This window comes from Chrysochloris asiatica, unplaced genomic scaffold (genome assembly GCF_000296735.1).
Source record: "Chrysochloris asiatica unplaced genomic scaffold, ChrAsi1.0 scaffold00087, whole genome shotgun sequence".
In the NCBI taxonomy this organism is placed as follows: Eukaryota; Metazoa; Chordata; class Mammalia; order Afrosoricida; family Chrysochloridae; genus Chrysochloris; species Chrysochloris asiatica.
In genome coordinates this window covers 10,750,747-10,760,692 of record NW_006408605.1, presented here as the reverse complement: position 1 = coordinate 10,760,692, position 9,946 = coordinate 10,750,747, and the positions used below count along the sequence as shown (strand labels likewise).

At 42.1% G+C, this 9,946-nt stretch overlaps 1 pseudogene; it reads left to right on the top strand.

The window, feature by feature from the left end:
- LOC102833288 overlaps nucleotides 1–982 on the top strand; it is an 8,174-nt pseudogene extending 7,192 nt beyond the window's left edge.
- Nucleotides 983–9,946: the final 8,964 nt, after the last annotated feature.

Sequence of the window (9,946 nt, the reverse complement as noted above, 5' to 3'; positions counted from 1 at the left end):
GTAACTTAGGATTTAATTTTGGCCTGTTTCCTTTTTAATCTGCCTGTCCTGCTCCACAATCCCCGTTCAGGCCTTTTTCCTCATTATAAACAGTTCAGGGCCGGCTGTGACCATTTGGTTTTAAGTGGAAACTGTCTCTTTCAATTTTGAGGAGATCTGTGCGCATGCGTAGTATAACTCTCTCAGGGTGGGGGTGGGGTGTCCACTGAAACAGTGGAAGGTTGGTGATAAATGTTCTGCCATTTGGACAGAAAACAGCTGCATTTACCCAGTGACCATTGCTTCCATTGAATGTAAGAGAGAAACCTGTGTTGTAATTTACACTGAATATGGAAATGTTTCTGTTGAGTCATTTCTGACCCATAGCAAACCTGTATAAGGTTTCCGAGGAGCAGCTGGTGAGCTTGAACTGACAACCTTTCAGTTCAAATGGCTTTGCAGTCTGGCACATTAACCCAAGCAGTGAAACACCAGGACTCTAAGTAGAGAGGAGCAAAACCTGTGTGATCTACTTTTCCCAGTCTTTGGAGTAGTTAATAATGTAGACCAGAATACTCAGGCGAATGCTCAAGAGAATAAAAATTAAAGTCAAATTTCAACAGATGAAAGTGAGAACTCCTCCAGGTCTCCAGGAAATTAACTGAATAACATCAAGTCTAAAGCTATTCCATGATTTCTTTTCTACCTTTATCACCTCCAATGCCAGGGATAGGAGTGGGCCCTGGAAAGTCAGGCCTAAAAGTCAGTTGTCCACCACCACCAAAACCCTCCTTCATATCATGATGACTACCTCTATTTCAATAATTCCCCAATCACCTCCCATATGTCCAGCTTCTCCTGAGGATGTTGATGCTGATGCTCTGAGAAGTATGTTAATCTCTTGGTACTTGAGTTACTATCATACTGACTATTATATGGGTTATGTACAAAGTATGAATCTAGACAAAGTCAATAAGAAGGAAAATGTTCCCATTTCAACTAAGGAGTAAATCTGCCATCACTGAAAAAGTGAATCTCACCTTTTTTTGGTGGGGGGGAGGTGCGGGTACATATTTGATGGTTTGTAGAAAACGAATCATTAAAAACTGAAATGTTAAAAAATGGAAGATTGATGCCACAACTCATAGAAAAAAGACTGATCTCCACTCTCACTAGAATTTTCATGGTGCCAATGTATCATCTTACCAAATATTTGCTGATTGATTGTGTGTGGGAGTTTAATCAAGCCTTTAGCTCTAATTTTCCATTTGCAAGAAATACTGGGGATGAGCAGCAAGTTATATGACACCATAAAAGAAATATTCAGACAAGTCCAGAATGTGGAATGTGGACTAGAAGAGAACTGCCTTCATTTCTTAACAATAAATCGGTCATGAAAGGAGAAAAAAGAGGTAGTGGTGGTTAGCTAGCCTAGATATAAAGATTTCAGAGACATCACAATCAAATGCAGTGTAGTAACCTTGACTGGACTGATTATCCTGGTTTGAAAGCTACAAAAGACAGGAGGGGAAGAGGGAAAAGACATTGAAGTTTTAATATGTTGTTGTTGTTAGGTGTCATTGAGTCGGTACTGACCCATTGTGACCTTATGCACATCAGAACAAAACACCGCCCAATCCTGGGTCAACCTCACTACTGTTGCCACGCTTATGTCCATGGATGCTGCCACTCGGCCAATCCATCTCGTTGGGGGTCTTCCTCTTTTCCTCTGACCCTCCACCTTACCAAACATGATATCCTTCTCCAGCGACTGCTCCCTCCTGACAATATGTCCAAAGTATGAGAGACAAAGTTTGGTCATCTTGGCCTCTAAGGAGCACTCTGACTGCACTTCTTCCAAAATGGATCTATTTTAATATGGACTGAATTAAAATTATATTAGATGATTACTGCTAATTTATGAACTATGATAAGGATGTTTATAGGAAAATGTCTTTAAAATTTGTGTGCTGCAGTATTTAGGAGTGAAGTTTTATGTTTCTAATATATTTTGAAATGGTTTAGCAAATTGTATGTATGCATGAAGCATATATAGCAAAATGTTAATTATTGAATCTAGTTGGCATGTATATAGACATTCACTGTATCATCTTTTCTACTTTCTGTATGTTTGAAATGTACATAATAAAAGTGTTCAATTTAAAAAAAAGAACATGTATCTTTTATAGATACATGCTGAAGTAGTTAGTTATGGATAAAATAATAGGATGCCTGGTATTTACTTCAAAAGAATCCATTTGGATTGTGGAGGGGAAATATAAGACTGGCCATAAGTTGATCATTGCTGAAACTGAGTACTTAGAGGTTCAATTTATGATTCTCTCAACTGATATTTATTTCTGAAATTTTGTATTAAAATTTTTTCATGCAAGCTTTGATTCTTTCAGAGGAGTGGGGACTGATTTCTCCCTTGATAAATTATTGTCCAGAGGCCCCTTCCAGAGCTTTCCTACTAGTGACATGAATTATTGAGGGAAATTTGAGAGACGGTAGTCATGGAGTGTGGAGAGGCAGTGAACACAAGGGCTGGTTAGGGTCAGGGCAGTTCAATTCTCCTGACATTCACAGTCTCTCCCAATTCACAAGCCATGCTGACTGTGGTAGTGGAAGTGAAACTTGGATGGGAATCAGGTGAGAATTCCCCTTCTTACACATTCCTATTTAGGTTATTGCATTCTGGGAAAGCCTGTTGAGAGAGGATAGGGTTAGGCCAGCTTAGATTGGGAAACTGAGGTAAAAGTTGAGGGTAGAACATTGGAGTCCTGGGTGTCCAGTTTCCCGAACAAGAGGTGATGTGAAATCTACCTGTCTCAGGCACTGAGGAGACCTGTTGCCCCACATTTCTCCTGGAGGAACCCACAAGTCTTCATTTGCTTCAGTCAGGCACCATGGAGACTCAGGTATATAGATGGAGTGGGGTGAGGGTGGGTATAGAGGAAGATGGGGATAACATTGCTAAAATCCTTTTGCACAGGAACAGTGCCTCACCTTTGACAGAGTGCTGGGCCCCAGTGCTGCTCAGGTAGGGCAGTGTCGGAGGGGGACTGGGTTATGGTGGGAGCCCTCAGTCCCCTGGATCATAGTGTCCTGTCAGCCTTCTGATGGGACACGAGAGTCCTGGGTCTTCCTGCAGGAGGCAGAGCAGGAGCTGCTGACACAAGTCCGAGGTTCACTGGGCTCTGTGGGCCATGGGTACAGTGTGGCCCTGATGCTCCAAGGCTGTGAAAAAGAGGCGCCTCGACTTGTCCCACAGGTGAGTCCTGGAAGAACTACACAACTGGGCTCAACTCAAGTGCTGTCACCTTCAGGAACGGTTTTCTCCCCTCCCCAATGGAATTAGATTCCCCTCCTAGGGTTGCTGTGGCCCTTGCGGGCTGTTTGTCAGGGGCAATAGCTATAAGGGGAAAGGGAAGGCTGGAGCTTATGGGTGAGAGCTAATGATCAAATATCCAGGAAGCTTTAATTTTCACATTTCTTGTTCATACTAAAAATGACAACAAACTTAAAAGTTTTTTGGGGGGTTTCCTCAAAACGTACCTAAATCAAAATGCTAAGTGCCGTCAGGTCGGTACTGACTGTATAGGGTTTCTGAGGAATGACTGGTGGGTTTTGACTGTCAACCTTGTAGTTCAAGTTGACCTTGCAGTCCAGTATTTATCCTACAGTACTACATCAAATAGCTGCTTCCAAACTTTGTCAGGGCTCCCTGCCCTTGCAAAGAACAAGTTCCACTGGAAATGTCTACTCACTAGTCTGGTTCCCTGTGAACTGTGAGGGCAACTTCTGCCCTGGGCACTATTTCCCCAGCACTTAGAACAGACTTGGCATAGACTTGGTCCTCAGGGCATGATGAAAGCGGTACTCATCCTTTCTCCCCACTGAATCCCTTTCTCCACTTAGCTGCTGCAGGTGCTGTTTGAGGAAGCGCTAGCCCTCAGGGGCTCTGATCAGGTGCTCAGTACTCTTAGCCTAGTGCAGGTAAGAGAAGGGAAAGCATGGTCCTGGGATCCAGAAAGAACTTGAGGTTTATGGGGGAGGCAGAATAGCTTAAATCTAGTCTAACTCTGCTGCTCACTAGTGTAGGCTTGCCTTTCTGGGGGCCTGCTTTCCCTGACTATGAAATGATTGGATTCTTGGTACTGTGTCTGGTCTAGAGAGTGAGATGGGATGGAGGGGGAGGGGGGAGGGGGAAGGTCATATGAACTGAATTTAGGGGAAAGTATGAGTTTGTAACAATTGTTGTACTTGTTGTTGTCCCAGCTCAGTTCCAGTGGGAAGGCTCAGGACCTACTCTCTCCAGGAGCAGAGAGCATGCCGGTGCTGGATGTGCCTCCTCTGGGCTTGTGAGTCTCCACAGCCCACCATAGACTGAAGGTCTTGTCTTAAGGCAGGACTGTTGATACCCCCAAGCCATGCTCTTGGAGGTTTCTGCCCACTGCCATCCTAGGGGTGGGAGGATTTGAGCTTGGGGTCTTGTTTGCAAGCACAGGGTCTGTTTACAGGATCCCTTCCCACATCTCTGTCCCTCTCAATCCTCACATCCTATCCACTTACATCTCTTCAGTTCCAACCCATGTTCCAATTCAGTCATTATCATACTTGATGATCTGGGCCTTCTCACTGAGCAGAACCTCAACTGCTTCACCTGTAAAATGGGGCATGGGGAAGCAACAATCCCAAACACCCTCTTTCTCTCACTGAGAAGATGAGAGGAGAACAACAAGCTTTTGAAGATGAGAGGCTTAAGGCACACCCTGGACATGGAGCCTTTTGGATGCTTCTTATAAACTCTGGGGATCTTCACAGACTCTGTGCAGAAGTTCTGGTGATTAGGAGCTGAACTCAGCCTCTCCTTCCTCTAGGGTAGTGGAAAATGCCAATGAAGTGGAGGTATCTGACCCAAGAACCGCTTCAGAACTGTACCTGCAGGCCATAAAGGGTGAGAGCAGGTGAGGACAATTGGGCACTGGCCACCCACTCACCTCTTAGGCATCTGACCTGAAGCCACTGTCTCCTCCACAGGACCTGCTCTCTGCTCACTCTCACCATGTCCTGCCCAGGGCCTGATCCCTTTGAGGGACCTGGGACTCAGGGTGTATGGAGAGGTGCCTTGAGGATTCTACAGCTCCCAGAAACCCCGTAAGTCTGATGGGGCTTTCTGACTGTAGTTAGAGGTGGGAGTTAGAGGGCTGATGTATGGACAGCCCAGGGCAGCATAGGAATGTCTCCTTCTTACTCAATTCTGACAGCAAGGGCACCCCAGAGACCAAGCCAGGAGTCTCTGTTGGCAAATAATACACTCAAAAGCAACTAGGTGGAGAATGAGTGGAACTATGAGATGAAAATAAATACTTCTGATCATCATTTTTTTCATGCATTCATTGATAAGAACACCAGGGGAAAGTTTTACAAATAGTGTCTTCAAACAGTTTTAAATGCTTCTTCATTTTTTTAGTGGGTGTGTTTTTGTTTGTTTGTTTTTGTTTTTGGTCTCCATACGACAAGCATTGGGTTGCAAACCACAAGGTCCTCAGTTAGAGCCTGACAGTTGCTCCCGAGGAGAAAGATAAGGCTTTCTGGTCCCGCAAAGATTTTTTAATGCCTTGGAAACCCTACACAGGGTCACTATGAGTCAGAACTGACTCGATGGCACTTAACAACAGAAACAACTTTTTAAAGAGACTTTTTTTTTTTTTTAAAGCACATTTGTTGTTGTTGTCAGGTGCCATTGGTGGTTATTTGCTGGTTCCAACTCATAGCAACCCTGTACAGGGTTTCCGAGGCTATAAATCTTTACGAGAGCAGAACGCCTCATCTTTCTCTCGTGGAACAGCTGGTAGTTTTGAACTGCTGACCCTGAGGTTAACAGCCCGATTCGTAAGCACTACACTACCAGAGCTCCTTAGGTGCCATTAGATTTCTACAAAAATTGTGCAGAAAGTACTTAGTTCCCATATACCCTCTCCTCACACAGTTTCTGTTATCATCATCTGACATTCATATGGTATAGTTGTAACAACTGATGAACCAACATTGATACATTATTGTGAAGTAAAGTCATTAGTTACCTAAGGTTCACTCTTTGAATTGTGTAGTTCTATGTGTTTTGAGAAGTATATGTCATGTGTCCACCACTATAGTGTCATACAGAATAGTTTCACTGCCTTGAAAAAAAAAAAGCCCTATCTCCACCTATTTATCTCTTCTCCCTAGCCCCTGGAACAATGAAAATCACTGATCTTTTTGCTGTCTCTGTATTTAGGTCTTTTCCAGAAAGCCATTTAATAAGACTTCTACTATTTTTACATTTTTAAATTCATTTTCAGAGTTCTGCTGTGGCACTGTAAGATAAGCACAGATTTACTAACCTCAAGGTTGTCTATTCAAATCCATCAGTTACTCCTTGGAAATTCAGGGTCACCATTAGTTGCAACTGACTCCATGGCACTTAAAAACAACAACAATTCATTTTCAGCCACATAGATATTTTCAGTCACATATATATCTTCAGGAGTTCTGGTGTGGCTCTGTAGGGATAAGCATTGTACTGTTAACCACAAGGTCAGTGGTTCAAACCCACTAGACAGTCCTTGGAAACTCTATACAAGGTAGACACCTGCTGGCATCAGATGGATCTTGGCTGAAAGCAGAGAAGAACAGAAAGAGGTTCACCTGTGCTTTATCAACTATGCAAGGCTTTCAACTGTGTGGATCATGACAAGCTATGGAAAACATTGCAGAGAATAAGTATTTAGTTGTGCTCATGAGGAATCTGTACATAGACCAAGAGGCAGTTATTCAAACAGAACAAGGGGACACTGAATGGTTTAAAATTAGGAAGGGTATGTGCCAGGGTGTGTTCTTTCACCATATTTATTCAATCTGTATGCTGAACAAATAATCTGAGAAGTTGGATTACATGAAGAAGAACATGGCATCAGGATTGGAATAAGGCTCACTAACAACCTGCAATATACAGATAATACAACCTTGCGTGTTGCAAACCAAGGGGACTTAAAATACTCACTGATGAATATCAAAGACCACAACCTTCAGTATGGATTGTACCTCAGTGTAAAGAAAACAAAAATCCTTACTACTGAACCAATAAATATGAGGGTGAGTCAAAAATTATCCACACTCTGGCTGTCGAATTTAACCAACTTTTAGAAAAGACAAATACATCATTTTTTGACATAATCTCCTTGCTTTTCAATACACTTTGTCCATCTGTTAACAAGTTTTCATACTCCCTTATTAAAAAATGTTTCAGGCTGAGTGCAAGCCACAAATGTACCACTGTCTTCACTTCTTCATCAGAGGTGACTCTTCATCCTGGAAGGGCTGCTTTCCAGGGACCAAACAGGTAGAAGTTCAATGGAGCAAGATCAGGACTATAGGGAGAATGCTTTAACACCTCAAAAGAAAGTTTTTACAGACTGTCAACAATTTGGGCAGAGCTGTGTGGACGGCATTGTCATGCATGACCACAAAGCCCTTGGATAGCAGTCCTCTGTGCTAATGTGAAGTTTAGGCTTCAGCTCCTCATTGGGCATCTCACAGTAATGAGCATTGTTGATTGTTGAACCTTTTCCTGATAGTGGCCCAATAGCAGTCCTTGAGGATTCCAGAAAATTGCAAGCATCCATTTTCTAGCTAATGGTTGACTTTTGAACTTGTTCTTGGTCAGCAATTCAGGATGTTTTTTCATTCCATACTCTGCCATTTTCTCTCAGGCTTGTAGTGCTGAATCCTTATCTCATCACCAGTAATAGTTATTTCATAAACAGAGTCATTGCTGATTTGAAAATTATTTGCCACATAATCCACTGTCACTTGACAGAATAATTTCACATGCATGCTCAATGTTGTCATCAGTCACGGACGTGGACGTGTATAGGCATTTTAATATAACTGGAGTGCAGATAACATCATGATAAATGGCAATAGATTGAAGTTGTCAAAGACTTTATTTTGCTTGGACCTACTATCAACACTCATGGAAGCAGCAGTCAAGAAATCAAATGACGACCTGCTGTGGCTTTTCAGGACCACCAGGCTTTACGCAGGCCCAGACCCTTACCCCGTCCATTTCTGAGTCACTGCCGCTCTCGCCCGCGTATCCGCTCTCGCCCCCGTACCTGAGCCCCCGTCTCACGCAGTCATGTTGAAACATCTGGGCTCGCTGCCCACTCAAATGGATTACAAGGGCCAGAAGCTAGCTGAACAGATGTTTCAGGGTATTCTTCTTTTTTTTTTTTTGCAATAGTTGGATTTATCTATGGGTACGTGGCTGAACAATTTGGATGGACTGTCTATATAGTTATGGCCGGATTTGCTTTTTCATGTTTGCTGACACTTCCTCCATGGCCCATCTATCGCTGGCACCCCCTCAAGTGGTTGCCTGTTCAAGAATCAGGACCAGAAGACAAGAAACTAGGGGATAGAAAAATTAAGAGACATGCTAAAAATAATTGATTGGGGTTTTTGTGGTTCACCTTTACTGTAGCACCTGCTTTTGCCCATTTGAAGGAGCTAAATTGCTTTCCTATTAAAACATGAGTTAAAAGCCACCTGTGTTTTTACGGTGCAGCTGTGTATATATGAATTCTTTTTATATTTCATTTCTAATCCAGGTGGATTTTGATTTGTAAATATTTTAGGCTGCCTTTTCATAACCTTGCTCTGAAATGGAGAACAGAAAACACAACAAGTATACAAAGTTTCTTTTCAGATCTACATAAATATGAAGAATAAATGCCTCATAAATCATAGTACAACTATCAAAGTTTTATCATTGAGAAAACTCTGTAATGTGTTCAATTAAAACTCATAGCCCAGGGAAAAAAAAGAAGAAATCAAATGACATATTACATTAGGCAAATCTATTGCACAAGACCTTTATAAAGTGTTGAAGAGCAAAGATGTCAGTCTGAGTACTAAGGTGTGCCTGACCCAAGTCATGGTATTTTTAATAGCCATACATGCATGTGAAAGTTGAATAGAGAATAAGGAAGATTATAGAAGAATTGATGCATTTGAGTTATGGTGTTGGAGAAGAATATTAAAAGTACCGTATACTGCTAGAAAAACAAACAAATCTGTGTTGGAAGAAGTACAGCCAGAATGCTCCTTATAAGCCAGGATGGTGATACTTCATCTCTCATACTTCATACATATTATCAAGGGGGAACTCAGTAAAGTGGAGGATTAGTGAAAAAAGAGGAAGACCCCAAACAAGATGGATTTGCATAGTGGCAGCAGCAATGGGTTTAGGCTTAACAATGATTGTGAGGATGGTGCAGGACCGGGCAGTGCTGTACATAAGGTCACTATGAGTTGGAACCCACTTGACGGCACCTAACAACAACAAATGCATCAGACCCAACTCAACAGCACCCAACAACAACAACATATATCTTTAAGGAGCCCTGGTAGTGTCGTGGTTAAAGCAGTTAGCCAGTAATGAAAGGTTGGCAGTTGGAGCACACCAGCTGCTTAGTGAAAGAAAGACTTGGCATTCTGTTTCCATAAAGATTACAATCTTAGAAATCCGATGGGGCACTTCTTATAGGGTCACTATGAGTTGGAACTGACTAAATGGCAAAAGGTTCATGTGTCTTCTGGCATATCAGTCTAAAACTTGGAAAAAACAAAAATTGGAAAATCCTCAAATAACCGTCTCTCCATGCCCCACTTTATACCCTTTACATAGTGCTTGAAAGTAAAAACAAAAACAAAAAACCATGACCTAGTGACAGACAATAACCATTTCCAACCAATTTGTATTAAAAAAAAAACACACAAAAAACCATGTTGCTTTCCAAATTTAGAAGTGTCTAAAAACAAATTGTGTTTTCAATAGCCTCATATGGATGCGAAAGCTGGACAGTGAATAAAGAGGATCGTAGAAGAATTGATGCCTTTGAGTTGTGGTGTTGGAGGA